This window comes from Vipera ursinii, assembly GCF_947247035.1.
Source record: "Vipera ursinii genome assembly, chromosome: 1".
NCBI lineage: Eukaryota > Metazoa > Chordata > Lepidosauria > Squamata > Viperidae > Vipera > Vipera ursinii.
Window position 1 is genome coordinate 166033758 of NC_139512.1, and position 16829 is coordinate 166050586.

Sequence of the window (16829 nt, forward strand, 5' to 3'; positions counted from 1 at the left end):
GTGTAAAAAAAATTTTCGCTTGCTAACAAAGAATAAAGGGAGACCGATATGATCATTTCAAACTTATTTGTTCTCATCAGTCAGCCATACCCTTCTGAGATTCGAACCTGGGCCGACTGCGTCTTAAGCAGTTGTTTTAACCCCTAGTCCACAGGCTCTCTCTCTCTCTCTGTTAGCTGAGAAGCAAGGAAGATATGTGTTAAATGTTTGTTAAGCATTCAGAATACACTTGCTTAGTCCCAGACATGGGACAAATCTTATTTCATGTTTCAGCCTAGCCCAAGGCCATCTACAGGCAGTAGCCACAGCAGTGGCAGCTCATATTTGTGTATTTTTTTTTTTTTGGCTTGCTAACAAGAATAAAGGGAGACCGATATGATCATTTCAAACTTATTTGTTCTCATCAGTCAGCCATACCCTTCTGAGATTCGAACCTGGGCTGACTGCGTCTTAAGCAGTTGTTTTAACCCCTAGGCCACAGGCTCTCTCTCTCTCTCTGTTAGCTGAGAAGCAAGGAAGATATGTGTTAAATGTTTGTTAAGCATTCAGAATACACTTGCTTAGTTCCAGACATGGGACAAATCTTATTTCGTGTTTCAGCCTAGCCCAAGGCCATCTACAGGCAGTAGCCACAGCAGTGGCAGCTCATATTTGAGGGTTTTGTTTTTTTTTTTTGGCTTGCTAACAAAGAATAAAGGGAGACCAATATGATCATTTCAAACTTATTTGTTCTCATCAGTCAGTCATACCCTTCTGAGATTCGAACCTGGGCCGACTGTGTCTTATCGGTCTCCCTTTATTCTTTGTTAGCAAGCCAAAAAAAAAAAAAATACACAAATATGAGCTGCCACTGCTGTGGCTACTGCCTGTAGATGGCCTTGGGCTAGGCTGAAACAGGAAATAAGATTTGTTCCCTGTCTGGGACTAAGCAAGTGTATTCTGAATGCTTAACAAACATTTAACATATATATATGTTAATTAACCTGTTGGGATCTTTGTAGAGCTCCATGCTAATCCCTAATTCTGAAGATGAGGTGGCTGGTGAAAAGATAATGTTACCCATGATTGGGATCAGCCATCAGAGAGAGCGGCTTTGAGTTGTCATTATTATGGTTAGTGGCACAGTCATCCAAACGTTTAGACTGGATGTGGCATTTTTATTCACCTACGCAAATCTTCCCAAGCTTCTGGGATAGGCAGATGTTTCGTTTGATGGTGTTAAAGATATCATCACAGTATATATGATGTACCAAGTGAAACTGCTTCTTGCAATATACTGATGATGATTTTGTCAGTATTATTATATGCACAAAAATGCAAAACCAGTTACCAGATTTTTTAGCTTTATAAGTTCTTCCCAAGAACCTAGGATGTTGTAATGCATCAGTGTAGTCTATATAAGCAGATTCAAGCAGTATAATTGAAAAATGGACATTTTTGTCAGTGTGTCTATTTTCTTAGTGCTCTACAAAATGACTTTTCAACCTTTTCACCCATTGTACCACTTTTAGGATATGGCCACATCCGAGTACCACCAGTCGCCTAGCAAGGTGTCAAAAACGTGATGACCAAGACGACTTCCGGTGGCTGCGCGGTGCCGGAGACAGCCTTCCCGGGCTGCCCGCGGCTCAGCTGAGTGTTTTTTTGCCCGAAACAGCGCCGATCAGCTGTTCGGGCAAATTTGAAGCCCCCTCCTCGGGAGAAGAGGAGGGGGTGAGGCCCCAGGTAGGGGTCGAGTTCTCCGGGGCCGCCTGAGCTTGGAGCTTGGGCGGCTGAAGGATTGAACTCCCCCGAAGCCTGGGTTGCTCCCAGCTGGCCAGCGTCTCTGCTCCGGACGTCTTGGAGCAGAGCCAGGCGTCTGCGACCACCCCTGCCTGAAGAAAGGACTATGGATTAAAAGGAGCAGGCAGAGAGGTACAAGAGGAAAAGGTGAAGAGGATTATTTTATTTTTACTCTCGAGCTTGATGGACTTTTTAAACTTTAAGTGAAAGTGCGTCACAATTGAAAGTAAAAGATGGCGGCTAAACCTCCCTCTAAAACTCTTCGGAGTGGTGGATCTTCTCCGGTGCAACAATCATCATTACAGGCGTTGCACCCTCCTGATGTATTGACACCGAAGGACTTACGAGATGCTCTGGATAAACATGCCCAGGTACTTTTGGAATCAATCAATCAATCAATCAATCGGTGATAAATTTGCACAGATGGAGGAGAAATTGGAGAAACTGGAGGAGAGAATGGAAGAGAGGATGGAACAGAAGTTCAGCGTGATGAAGGTAGACATTTTGTCTTCAGTGCATAAAGTGGCGGAATGTGTGGATGATTTGGATGAAAAAGTGGATGATTTGACTCAAAAGAATGCCATATTAGAAGCAAAAGTACGGGAGAATGAAGATTTAAGAGACAAAATGGAAAGGGAATTAAGTCTTGCTCAATATTACCAGATGCAGTTTGCTGTTAGAATCAGAGGCTTAAAAGAGAATATTAAGGAAGACTTAAAGCAGCTGGTTTCTGAGGCTCTCGAAGTGGTATTGAAACAGCCAGCATCTGAAATAAGAGAAGCTATCGATAAAGTGTTCCGTGTGAATTGCTAGACAGAGAAAGCTACCTAGAGATGTGGTGGTCTACATTGCAAAAAGAGAAATTAGAGGTGAAGTTATACAAGCTGCCTATGATGCTAAAGTTGTGATTGCTGATCAAGAAGTCTTGGTTTTAAAAGAAATTCCTCCAAAGATTTTAAGGAAAAGGAAAGACTTCACATTTCTTGTGCAAGAGCTCAAGCAACGAGATATAAGGTTCAGATGGGAGATTCCAGATGGGCTGATGGTGATGCATGAAGGTAAAAGGTACCGGCTGATTACTGTGAAGCAAGCGCGTGATTTCTATAATAACGTTTTAAAAGCAACCCCATTAACACTTTTGGAAGCTGCAAAGGGATCTGGAGAAGGAGAACATCAAGAGGTTGAAGTAGAGGAAAATTGAAGTGGCTGGAACAGACCACTCAAGACAGCTGGTAACCTTTAACAGATTTATTAGAACAGAGCAACAGATAACAGGAGCATTCGGCTTTTTATAGTCTGGCGCCGGTTGTCAGGTCCAATCACCGGCCGGTCTTTTTCCCGCTTTGCTTCCGCTCCAATCAGCTTTGCGGAACGTCTGACAGTTCGGTTCCTCGTGCTGGCGGCTTGTGTTGCTTTGACAGCTGAGAGCTGTCAACTAGTGCGCCTGCGTGAGTCGGGAGTTTTGACAGCTGTCAAAACTCCCTCGTGTTCGGCTGTCAAACGTTTTACCTCATGTTCGGCTGTCAAAACGCTTTACCTCATGTTACGAACCAATTACGTTAACACATTAAATGAACTATATACATATAATACACCCCTTACCCTTCCCCTGGATCGTTTCTACCCCCGTGTGTTTGTTTGTTGCTTCCTCCCCATTCATAGTCCTGTAAGTAGGCCGGTGTTTTCCTCAATCGGCTGGATCGTCGCGGGGGAGTCTCATTTTCGGGTTCTCCTTCCTCCTGCGGTTGTTGTGGCTGTGCCTCTTCGTAAGGTGGGATATTTGGTATGAAGGGGGGTAAAAAGTGTTGTTGAGATGGTGGGGGTGTATTTTGTGGTTTGCGAATACGTAGTTGATCGACGTGTCGCCGTAGTTGGCCTTGTGTGTCTGAATGAATTAAGTATGAGATGGGTCCGGTTTGTTTTATTATGACCCCTTGAATCCACTTTTGGTTGCCGGTGTAATTCCTTGCCCAGATAGTTTGGCCTGGAGAGAAGGTTCGTGGTAATGGTGTTGGAGGTTCTTGGTCGTTAGATGTTCTATCAGGGTGCAGTCGGTCTAATCTCGTTATTAACCTCCTGCCCCACCGTAGCTCAGCTGGTGTTTTTCCGGTGGTGGTGCCGGGTGTGGTGTGTTGGGCCAGGAGGAATTGGCTGAGCCGCCGGTGCCAGTTCCCTTTTATGAATTTATTAAGTGCCTCTTTGGTGGACCTCACCATTATTTCTGCCATACCATTAGTCGATGGGTGGAATGGCGCTGACGTCACCAGTCTAATACAGTTCCTTGAAGCGAACATCTGAAATTCATGAGAAGTGAATTGTGGGCCGTTATCAGAAACTATGACGTCTGGAAGGCCATGTGTCGCGAAAACTTTTCTAAGTGCTTGTATAGTGGAGTATGTTGTTATTTTATTTAGGGGTATCACCTCGAGCCATTTAGAAAAGTATCAACAATTATTAAGAAATTCTGCCCTCGGATTGGTTCCGCGAAATCTAGGTGGATGCGGGACCATGGGTTTTTTGTCGTTTCCCATTTATGGACTGGGGTGTGGGGCGGCTCGCTTCTCGTTAGTTGGCAAGTATAGCATCCCCCTACGTGTTGTTCTATGTCCTTATCAATCCCAGGCCACCATACATAGCTTCTTGCAAGTAGCTTCATTTTTACCATCCCCGGGTGTCCTTCGTGAAGGGTTTTTAATGTTTGTTGTATGTTTATGTGTGGTATCACCACTCTGTTTCCCCATAGTAGGCAGCCTAAGTGTGAAGTTAGTTCTAATTGTTTGGAAAAAAAGGGGCGGAACATTTCCTCTGGGCACTTGTGTGGCCATCCAGTTGTGACCCATCGCAGGACCCTGCTGAGATTTTTATCCTTAGCGGAGTTGTCAGCAATGATTTTTGCTGTGAGGGGGCATTCTGGTAATTCATTGATAGCAACTATGTTGCCAGCGGGGGCTGGGTCTGGGTCGTGGCGTTGTATAGGAAGCCTGCTTAAACAGTCTGCATGTCCTAGTTCCCTGCCTGGCTTGTATACTAATTTGTAGGAGTATGCTGATAAAAAGGTTGACCAGCGCAGGATTCTAGGGGATAATATTTGGGGGGTTGTTTTGTCCCAGGTAAATATGCCTAATAGGGGTTTGTGGTCTGTGAAGATAGTGAAAGGTCTGCCATACAGATAATCATGAAATTTTTTAACCCCGGCGACGATGGCCAGAGCCTCCCTATCAATTTGAGCGTAATTCCTTTCGGTTTTAGTCAGGGTCCGGGAATAAAATGCGATGGGTCTTTGGGTGTCATCCTGGTCCAGGTGGCTCAAGACGGCTCCTATTCCGTATGGGGACGCATCGCAAGCGATGCAGACAGGGGCGTCCTCCTTGAATAAGGTGACAGTGGAGCTTTTGCAAATGATGTTCTTAAGTGACTGGAAACTATTTTCGTGTACTTTTGTCCAGGTCCAGGGGTTGCCCTTGTCTAATAATCTATGAAGTGGTTCTGCAATTGTAGCCTTGTGGGGAAGGAAGGCGTGATAAAAATTTAATAGTCCTAAAAACGCCTGAAGTTCTTGTTTGTTTTTGGGGCTGGGGGCTGCTTGAATAGCTTTTAGTTTGTCATTGGTAGGGTGGATGCCCTGGGCGTCAATTTTGTACCCAAGGAATTCCGTAGAGGGAACTCCTATAGAGCACTTTTCTCTCTTTAGTTTAAATCTGGCAGTTCTGAATCGCTCTAGCACAGCTGACAACCTGTCAGCTAGAAAGGCTTCTGTTTCTCCGGCGATGAGTACATCGTCAAAGTAAGGGGAGACCCCGGGGATCCCTTTCCATGTTTTTTCCATGATACTTTGAAATATGCCTGGGGCAGCCGAAATGCCGAATTGCAGTCTTGTCACTTTAAATGCTCCGCGGTGTGTGACAATTGTCTGAGCGACCACAGTGTCATCGGTCACAGGCAATTGCAAATACGCCTGCGTGAGGTCTAATTTCGCAAAAATGGCGCCGGAGCGAATAGAAGCTAGGACGTCTCTTACCGCTGGAATGGGGTCAGAGTGGGCATTGAGCGCTAAGTTTAGAGTCCCCTTATAGTCAGCGCATATTCTAATTTGCCCGTTAGGTTTTACTGGTGTTACGATGGGGGTTTCCCAACTGCCCCCGTCAGTAGGTTCTAAAACTCCCAGCTTGACAAGGCGTTCCAGTTCGTCCTCAATTTTTTGTTTGAGAGCGAAGGGGACCCTCCTGGCCCTAATTTTGGTAGGTTGTATGGCGGGGTTTAAGTTAAGGGCGATGGGAGGGCCTGTATATTTGCCTAAGGAACCGTCAAAAACGTCTGCATATTTTCTGCAGACGGCCTCGAGGTTTGAAGTTTGTACAGCATTGACGCCGGTAATGGCAATTCCTAAGGGGCTAAACCAATTTAACCCTATTATATTAGTGCGATCCCCTTGGGTGACTATTACTTCTAGGGGTCCCTTGAACTTTTTGTACTCCACCCAAACCTTAGCTTTACCCTTGAGTTGAATCGGTGTTTTCTGGTAGTCCGCTAACTGAACCTGTGGGGGTTCTAACGGTATTGTTTTTTTACTGCGCCGGCAGATTTCCCTATACGTCTTTAACGAAATTAGAGTTACAGCTGAACCTGAGTCCACCTCCATGTCACAATAAACTCCCTGCAGCTTTGTTTTAATTTTTACCTTAGGGCTCAAATTGTGCACCCTGTCAACTGCCTCCACTAACACTTCTGGGGACTTTCCCTTACTGGCTCGGTGGGTGATCGTACCTGGGGGGGTAGCCTCCACTTCATGCAGGTTGTCGCGGGGATGGCTTCGGCAGACGGGTTTAATGTGGCCAGTCTTGCCACAATTGTGGCATTTAGCGCTCCGGAACCGGCAATTGGCCCGGGCATGGTTGCCCCCGCAGCTGGCACAGAAGTTGCGTTGTTCTCTTTGAGCTGAAGTGAAGTTTCTTGGTTTGGGATGGTCGTTGTTGTCACTTCGTCTATTTTGCCTTCTCTCCATTCGGCGTTGTATCGCGTCGGTGTCTGTCAGGTCTATGGACTCTTCGTCACTGAAGGACGTTTCGTCCTGATGGACGCTGCCTTGGGGTTCCATTGCTGTTCGGGTGAGGGACTTCTTGTGGTTGTCTTCATATGCCAAGATCTCCCGGGAGACCTGGGCGAGTGTCATCTCGGGTTTAGACGTGATTTTTTTCTTGAGGCGTTCGTCTCTCAGCCCGATGACCACTTGGTCCCGGATCCGGACTTCTAAGTCAGGAAAGTTGCAGCTCCGCGAAGCGTGCCGGACTCCTGCGATGAAGTCGTTCGCAGCTTCATCCGGCCGCTGTCTTCGCTGGGCGAACTGTACCCGCCAGTATAGTTCCGAGCGGGCCGGCATGTAGTGCTTGCTGAGCCGGTCGATGAGCTCGGAATATGGAACCTCGGTGATCGGCACGGGGCTGAATAGCCCGACAGCAGCATCGTAGACGGGTGGACCGCTGATGTATAGAAGTGCTGCTGCTTTGGCTCTGTCATCCATAATTTTGCTGACGAGGAGGAACCCCTCGACCTGCCCCAGATGCGACTCCCATCGCTCGGGGTGGCGGGTGTCGAATTCCCTCACTCGTCCGAAATTTGCCATGCTGTCTGGGTTCGGTGGTCCGCTTCGCTGTGGAAGTTAAAACTTCCAGTGACTTAGCTCAGCCGGCCGGAACTCCCTTCCTGGCCGTGACTTCAGCTCTGGAAGCGGATCCCACCTTCGTCGCCAGTGAAGTGGCTGGAACAGATCACTCAAGACAGCTGGTAACCTTTAACAGATTTATTAGAACAGAGCAACAGATAACAGGAGCATTCGGCTTTTTATAGTCTGGCGCCGGTCGTCAGGTCCAATCACCGGCTGGTCTTTTTCCCGCTTTGCTTCCGCTCCAATCAGCTTTGCGGAACGTCTGACAGTTCGGTTCCTCGTGCTGGCGGCTTGTGTTGCTTTGACAGCTGAGAGCTGTCAACTAGTGCGCCTGCGTGAGTCGGGAGTTTTGACAGCTGTCAAAACTCCCTCGTGTTCGGCTGTCAAACGCTTTACCTCATGTTCGGCTGTCAAAATGCTTTACCTCATGTTACGAACCAATTACGTTAACACATTAAATGAACTATATACATATAATACAAAAATGGTGCTGGAGGAGATCAAGCTATAACTTCTTTGGATGATCCTAGAGAGCAAAGGGTAACGCGTGCTGCTTTAAAACGAGCAAAGAAAATAAAAGAACAAGACCAGCAAAAGTCTTCGGAATCTTCACAACGTACTCATAGCCAAGCAGTGGGAGGAGCACGGCCTAAAGAAGATAGTCCTATCAAAACAGTGCTCCAAGAGCTTTGGGAGGATATGCATGGCAACTAAATTTTTAACTTGGAACGTTAATGGACTAAATTCACCACAGAAGAGGAAGAAAGTTTTTCAATATTTAAAACAATTCAAGATAGATGTTATATGCTTGCAAGAAACACATATTAGAGTCTTGGATCAAAAGTATTTATTGAACTCAAGGTTGGGTACGCAATTTGTTGCTTCTGCAATGAATAAGAAAAATGGAGTGGTTGTTTATGTTAAAAGTGCCTTAACAGCAGACTTAATTGAAGCAGATAAGCATGGAAGATACGTTATGATAGAGCTGCTGCTAGAAGGTAAAAAGACGCTTTTAGTTGGATTATATGCACCTAATCAACAACAAGCTGACTTTTTTAGTTTACTTCACACAAAGCTTACCCAGTTGGATTATAAATCTTTTATTTTTATGGGGGATTGGAATGGTGTTTTAGATGTACAGATGGACAAGGCTGGAGCTTTTAAGCGCATTCCAAGTCATGCTAGACTGCCTAAATCTTTTTTTGAAATGAAGGATGACTTGGAACTGCGAGATATTTGGCGTGAGAGACATCTACAGGAAAAGGATTATACTTTTTATTCTGATAGACATCAATCTTTTTCGAGGATTGATTTTATTTTGTTGACTAATGATTTTTTTTTGAGGACTAAAAAGGTGAAGATTTGCGCAAGAACTATCTCTGATCATAGCCCAGTTTGGTTAGAGATTGATAAAGAGAAAAGGGACAGGCGCTCGTGGCGCGTAAATGAGAACTTATTTAGAAATCAGAGAAATGTGGAAGAATGCAAACAGCGGATGAAGGATTTTTTTGAAATTAATATGAACAAGGGTACCTCTATGGATATGGTTTGGGATGCTAGCAAGGCCTACATGAGAGGGGTGTTGATATATATGAATAATAAACATAGACATGCTGTGGAAGCTAGAAGGAAAGAACTGGAGAATGAAATAAAGGAAAAAGAAAAGGCTTTGATTTTGAACTCAGAGGATGTGAAGATTAAGGAGGCTATTAAATTGTTAAGAGGACAATTTGATAAACTAATGGCTGACCAAGTGGCAACCAATTTGCGGTTTGCCAGGCATAATACTTTTTGCAACACTAATAAACCAGGTAGATGGTTAGCTTATAGATTGAGGAAAAAACAAAGGGCTTCTAATATTGATAAGATTGAGCATAAAGGAAGGGTTGTGTTTCAACAGGACCTTATCAAGGACGCATTTGTGGATTTTTATTCTAAATTATATGCTAAGGAGAAAATTAATGAAAAAGACATTGATATATATTTGGAGAATGCTAGCATCCCGGTTCTTACGCAAGTACAAAAAGAGGGGATTAACCAACTGATTACAGAAGAAGAAATTTTTACAGCAATTAAGGAACTGAAGGTGGATAAAGCACCAGGTACGGATGGTTTGACTGCGGCCTATTATAAAAATTTGCAATTAGAGATGATAAAACTGTTAAAGGAACTGTTCCAGACAATCCAGAGGGGGGGAAAGGTGCCACCATCTTGGAGAACAGCTTTTATTTCCCTGATTCCGAAGGAAGACCAAGATGCTACTCAAGTTAAAAATTACAGACCGATATCGCTTTTAAATACAGATTACAAGATATTTGCTAAGGTTTTGGCTAATAGACTGATGAGGGTTCTGCAACAGGTGATTCATGGGGACCAAACGGGGTTTATTAGTGGTAGGCAAATGAAAAATAATGTGAGGCATATAGTTGATGTGTTAGAGTTTTTGGAAAGGAACAACCAGATCTCTGCGGCGCTAATTTTTCTAGATGCTGAAAAAGCTTTTGATCAATTGAATTGGCAATTTTTGTTGAAAGTTTTAGACAAAATGGATTTTGGGGAAATTTTTTTGCAACCGATTAGGGCATTATATCAAAAACAAACTGCCCGAATTATAGTTAATAATAGCCTGACAGAGGCATGTAATATCGAGAAGGGCACAAGGCAAGGGTGTCCGTTATCGCCCTTGTTATTTGTGTTAACATTAGAGATATTATTGGTTAAAATACGGAATTCGGAAAAAATTAAGGGGATACAAATTAGAGATCAGGATTATAGATTGAGAGCATTCGCAGATGATCTGGTTGTTACAGTCACCCAGCCAGAGAACTCTGTTGTGGACCTGATGGAGATAATAACACAATATGGGAAGGTTTCTGGATTCAAAGTTAATATACAGAAAACCAAAATTTTGGCCAGAAATATGACAGTTTCGCAAAAGGCTCTCTTAGAAGGATTAACTGGATTTGAGATTGTTAAAAGGATTAAATATTTGGGGGTGCTTTTGTCGCCCTCTAATACAAAGTTATATAAAAATAATTATGAAAAACTATGGGGGAAAATTCAAAAAGAACTGGAGAGTTGGGAAAAATTGCAATTGTCTTTGTTGGGACGGATTGCAGCAGTGAAAATGAATGTCCTGCCTAAATTTTTATTTTTATTTCAAATGATACCTATTCTTAAGAAAGACTCTAATTTGGAGGAATGGCAGCGAGGTATCAATAAATTTGTGTGGGCAGGGAAAAAGCCACGAGTTAAACTTAAGATTATGCAGGATACTTGTGAGAGAGGTGGCCTTAAAATGCCTAATTTTAAACTATATTATGAAGCTGCTGCATTAGTAGGAATAAGTGATTGGATTAATTTGACACAAGAGAGATTATTAAATCCTGAGGGCCATGATTTGTTGTTTGGCTGGCATGCATATTTGTTGTATGATAAGAAGGTAGACAATGTGTTTAGAGTGCATATTTTAAGACAGGCATTGCTGAGAGTTTGGAAGAAGTATAGACATAAGTTAGATTGCAAGATACCACTGTGGGCAATTCCAAAACATGCAATAGAAAATATACATGCTGGTTTCAAACATGATGTGACTACGTACAAGGAGATCCTAAGTTTGGAAAGAACTGTCTGGTGTTTGAAATCATATAGCCTCTTGCGAGAAGAGAAGGTTGTTCAAAACTGGTTTCAATATACTCAGTTACGGGCCAGGTGGAAAGAAGACCAGAAAAATGGTTTTACAATGACTGATGAAAATTTGATAAAGCAAATTAGAAATCAGGGACCAGCACATATCAAACGGATATATCTTGCATTGATAGAGATTGACTCAGAAACAGAGCTTGTTAAGGATTGTATGATAAAATGGGCCCAAAACATCCAGGAAGTTATCACAATGGATACGTGGGAAAAGATTTGGGTGAGGAACGTAAAATTTACACAAGCTCAAAATCTAAGAGAGAATTTTTACAAAATGTTTTACAGATGGCATTTAGATCCTAAAAAGCTTGCAAGTATGTATCCAAATTATCAGCCTAAATGTTGGAGGTGCGGTGATGAAGATGCAACATATTTTCACATATGGTGGACATGTAAAAAGGTTAAGGCTTTTTGGATAAAAGTCTGGTGGAACATGCAGAAGATCTTTAAACAGAGGATAAAGTTTTGTCCGCAACTTTTTTTGTTGGGAATAATTACAGATGCTACAGTTGTGGACACCAAGCTGATGTTGCATTTAATTACGGCAGCAAGACTTTTGATAGGTCAGTATTGGAAGAAAGAGGAACTGCCGACCATAGAAGAGTGGACTTTAAAGGTTTCCGACCTGGCTGAGATGGCGAAGATTTTGGCCTATTTGAAAGATCACTCGCAAGAACGCTATATTATGGAATGGAGAAAATGGATTGAGTTTATCCAGAACAAGTATAGGGTTAAGAAGTTTTATGTAGCATTTGAATAAGTCTTCTTTCTTTTTTTTCTTTTTTTATTTTAGTTTGTTTATATATATTTAATATTACTAAGGCTTGTTTTATCCTATATAAGCTAGAGAGTGATGGATTTTAGAGTTTATAGTTGTTAGTATATGATTGTTTATGATTGCTTTTTATATATATACCTTGTATTTAGCTCTGGGAAGTCGGGGGGGAGGGAGGGAGGGGGGAGAGGTAGGGGGGGAGAAGGGAGGGGGAGGGGGGTTTTAAAGGAAAATTGTATGTTAAAACTTTTCAATAAAAAAAAAACTTGATGACCAAAACAAAGAGGAAAAAAGTGATGACATATAGTCTTCAACTTACAACAGTTCACTTAATGACTGTTCGAAGTTACAATGGCATTGAAAACAGTGCCCCCCCAAGCCACAGCCGAGCAAGACACCTGCCCGCCTGCCCGGAGGTGCTCTTCCTCCTGTCCGAGGTTTTCATTGTTGTGAGCATTTCTGTTGAGGATTGGCAGCAGGGTTGGGGTGGGGATGTTTGGTTTTTATTCCCCCCTCCTCTGCTGGGTGGTTGCAGCAGGTTTTGGTCACTTCACATGACCCTGAGACACTGTGACCATCATAAATATGAATCAGTTGCCAAGCATCTGAATGTAAATCACAAGATCCTGGAGATGCTGCAATATTCCATTTAATCAGCGCTTCTTCTGGGCTCAGCAGAAGCACTGGTATCAGCGTCGAGCTCCAGCTGTGCTGAGCCTGGCGCTTCCACTGAACCCTGACAGCCCTGCAGCTCCAGCCGTCTCTCACTCAGGCTTGTGCGGTGCTGCCATTGGTCCAGCTCATTCCCCTTCCCCACTACCACTTTTCTAGGATGGTCACGTACCACCTGCCAGGTGCCAATGTACCACAGGTGGTACCCGTACCACTGGTTGAAAAGCCCTGCTCTACAAGATCCTTTTCGTATAGCATTCAGTATGTCGACAGTCATTGGGACCACCACTATTATGGTTTGTGCCATAATCTTTCAACTTTTATTTTTAGATCTTAATACTTTGTAATCTTCTCCAATTCTTTGTCTTCTATTCTATTATCTCCTGGTGTTGCTGCATCAATTATCCACAGTTTCTTCTTTTGGACCACAGTTAAATCTGGTGTGTTATGAGCCAAGACTTTATTAGTTTGTATTCATAATCCCACAATATTTTAATTTCCGCATTTTCTATTAATTTTTCAACTATGTGTTCCTACCAATTTTTCATTACTGGCACATGATAATGTTTAGAAATATTCCAGTGAATCATTTTGGCAACTGTGTTATGTTGCTGTTTATAACTATTTTGTGCAATCTTATTGTGGAAGCTGAGTATATGATCTACTTTTCTTCTTTCTCTTTGCACGATCTGCATTTTGAATCATTTGCTGCTAAGCTTGTAAGCCGCCCTAAGTCTTCGGAGAAGGGCGGGATATAAATGTAATAAAAATAAAAAATAAATAAAATTTGATGATTTTTCAATTCTGGACTTGATTGCATTAGTTCGAATAACTTGGTCTTGAGCAACCAAAATCAAGTCTTCCATTTCTTTTTTAAATCTTCCAATTTTAAGCGGTTGCCAGGTTTTATCTTTATCCACTTTCCCCTTAAACTTTTGTAAACATTTCTTTGCCAGCCTTCTATTTGTGTTTTTATTACATTATTTCAACCATCAAATTTTGTTTCTTGCACATTCAGTAAAAGTTCCAATTTTTAAATTGCCCCAGTGCTTGTTTATGGCTGTCTTTTATGTAATCAGCCAATGCATGTTTTTTTTTCTTATTTGACAGTTTGTATGGCTTGAAGTAAATCTCTGTCTCTATTTCTGTGGGGCAGGTATAATCTATCAATATCAGTATGAGGATGTAATGCATACTGAACAGACATTTGCTTTCTTGTGTATTGTATCACAGGCATGAACCAGGGGGATCTGACATCACCTATCTCCAATCTACAACATAGTCCTTTCAACAGTTCCAAGAAGGCTCCACACCCATTTGCACTATTCAGGTGACCCTGAAGATACATATAACCCTCCAGGTAGCAGTAACAACTCGCTAAAAGAATGTAAATGAGTAGCTGTCTGCAAGGTATATAAATCCTTTCATTCCCCACCATCCAGTCAGAGCTGAAGAAGCTTCTTGGGTAAGAAGCAAAATGTCTTCAAAGAAAAACAAGAAAGTCCAGTTGCCTCATGGAAAAGCATCTTTGGGATGACTATGACCTGGATGACTGAGAATCTCCATAGACATAAGCTGAAGAGTTTGGGAATGATGACAGCCTTGCTAGTGACCTTCAGTTTCTCCTGTATCCTGGAATTTCAATTAAAACTAAAAGGAAGCTTTAATGATGGAAATCATCTCTTGAACCCTCTTGCAAGAGAGATGTATGGCAGAACACAAAAGCAGCATAATGAAAAGAGTAATAATAATAATAATAATAATAATAATAATAATAATAATAATAATAATAATAATAATAATAATAATAATAATAATTTTATTTACCCTACACATGACATAAAAAATTGGAAAATTCCTATAGGGGAATAGAGAAAACCTTCAGAAAATTGACCACATTTGGAATTATACTAATACTGGTAGTCCTCGACTTACAAGAGTTCATTTAGTGACCGTTCAAAGTTACAACGGCACTGAGAAAAAAGACTTAAGACCATTTTTCACACTTTCAACCAATGTAGCATCCCCATGGTCATGTGATCAAAATTCAGACGCTTGGCAAAGAACTCATATTTATGACAGTTGCAGTGTTCTGGGGTCCTGTGATCATTTTTTGCAAACGTCTGACAACCAAATAGAGCCTTGGTGGAGCAGTGGGCTAATGCCTCCTTAAGTAACACCAGCTGCCTGCAATTAGTGCAGGTTCGCGTCCCACCAGGCTCAAGGTTGACTCAGCCTTCCATCCTTCCGAGGTAGGTAAAATGAGGACCCAGATTGTTGGGGGCAATTAAGCTGACTTTGTAATAATGCCGCTTGGAGTGTGTGTGAAAGCCCTAATAAGCAGGCATATACATAGAATGAAGGCTACTGCTAAGCTTGTAAGCCGCCCTGAGTCTTCGGAGAAGGGCGGGATATAAATGGAATTAAAATTAAAAAAAAATATGTCAATAGGGAAGCCAGATTCCCTTAACAACCATCTTAACAACTACAGCGATTCACTTAACAAATATGGCATATGTCATAAATATGGCAAAAATGTCAATACCCACTTAACAAATGTCTCACTTAGTAACAAAAATTTTGGGCTCTATTATGGTCCTAAGTCAAGGGCTACCTATGGTTTCAGGGAAAAACAGGAACTGTCACCTTTGTCTTCTTCCAGAAGAGGCTTAGCACTTAAAAAAAAAAGAGTGAGCTGTAAGAATTTATTTTAGGAATTTGGTATTTCAGCTTATGATCAAGAAGAAAAGCAATATCATAGTTTTGATAGAGAAAAACCCCACCATTCTTCCTTTATACTTGGGGGGAAAGTGACTCTCCACAACAACAACAAAACAAAAATCCAGGCAAATGTGCTATTGTCATACTTAAACTTACCTAGAATGGCACCTTTCGCTTCTACCTCTTGAACTTTCTTGCATGCTACCATCATTCCTACATTCAGAAAAATAATTGAGATATTATTCATTGTTCTTTCCTCAAACCATCATTCATTTTTGTGCCTGGCACATGCTGGTCTCTACATCAGTGTCAAGGTTCCAATAGGCAGGGACAAATAAAGCAGAACTCTGAGGCTTGGAAATTCATCAGAGAATATGTTTATTAGTTACAAAGTATAAATACATCAAAAGTGAAACCAAGTCTGAAGACACACGTAACAATTCCACAATACAAAGTTAAGAAATCCCACCTCTAAAGCTATAAAAGCAATTATGTTCTCCAGTACAACTTCTTGGCGGGTTTTTCATGAAATGCCCAGCCTGCAGTCTCAGGAGCAGCCGATGACCTTGGTTCCCATGGGACAAAAGAATATTTTGACTACCAAGCACCTGACAATCCCCTCTCCCACCTTTCTATGTGTCAACTGAAAATGAATAGGGAAAATGGCTACAGCCACATTCATTTTTAAAGTTGGCAGTTAGATGTTACATAGGTTTCCTCCTCCTCCTCCTCCTCTTCCTCCTCCACCATCCATCCATCCATCCATCCATCCATCCATCCATCCATCCATCCATCCATCCATTATAGCAAAAGTATTCCTATTAGCAATCATTTTAAAGAAATAAAATACATGTATAATGCAAAGGTATCCATAGCTAAGTAGAAAACAGATTCAGTACAATCCTAGGTATTTTCTCAGAAATAAGTCCCACTGAGTTCTTGGAAACCTATTTCCAGGTAAATGTTTATAGGATTTCAATCTTAGCTAAGGTAAATACTCCTGGTGGCTGAAAGTATAGATTAGCAGCACAAAATTAAGATGTGTCATGGGAAGTCTTTGAGAATCAGAATTCTGCACCTCATCCTAATGGAATTCTCCTACAGAGTTCTAGGAATTCATGTTCTAAGCATTCAAATTCCAAGCATGGAGTTTTCTCAACATTCAGGGAAATGTAGCTATTGAAAGAGCTGAGAAGCCTCAGGTATCAGGGGAAAAAAGATGTATATTTTGTTGTTGTTGTTGTTGTTGTTGTTGTTGTTGTTGTTGTTGTTGTATATGAAGCACATGGAGCAACATCCACTCCAAAGTCCATCCCAGGGATTTTCTCTGCATGTACCAGTATGGATGCATGGAATGCTTTGCCATTGCTATGCTCCCTGCCAGCAGCTCAGCTGCAGATAGATGGCTGAGTTCATGGGACAGCATTTTATACCAAATGGTGCACTGTACAGGCCAACAGAATTGGATCCTGATGGCTTTGCACAACATGGTAAGGCTGTGTGGTGTCATGGTTTTAG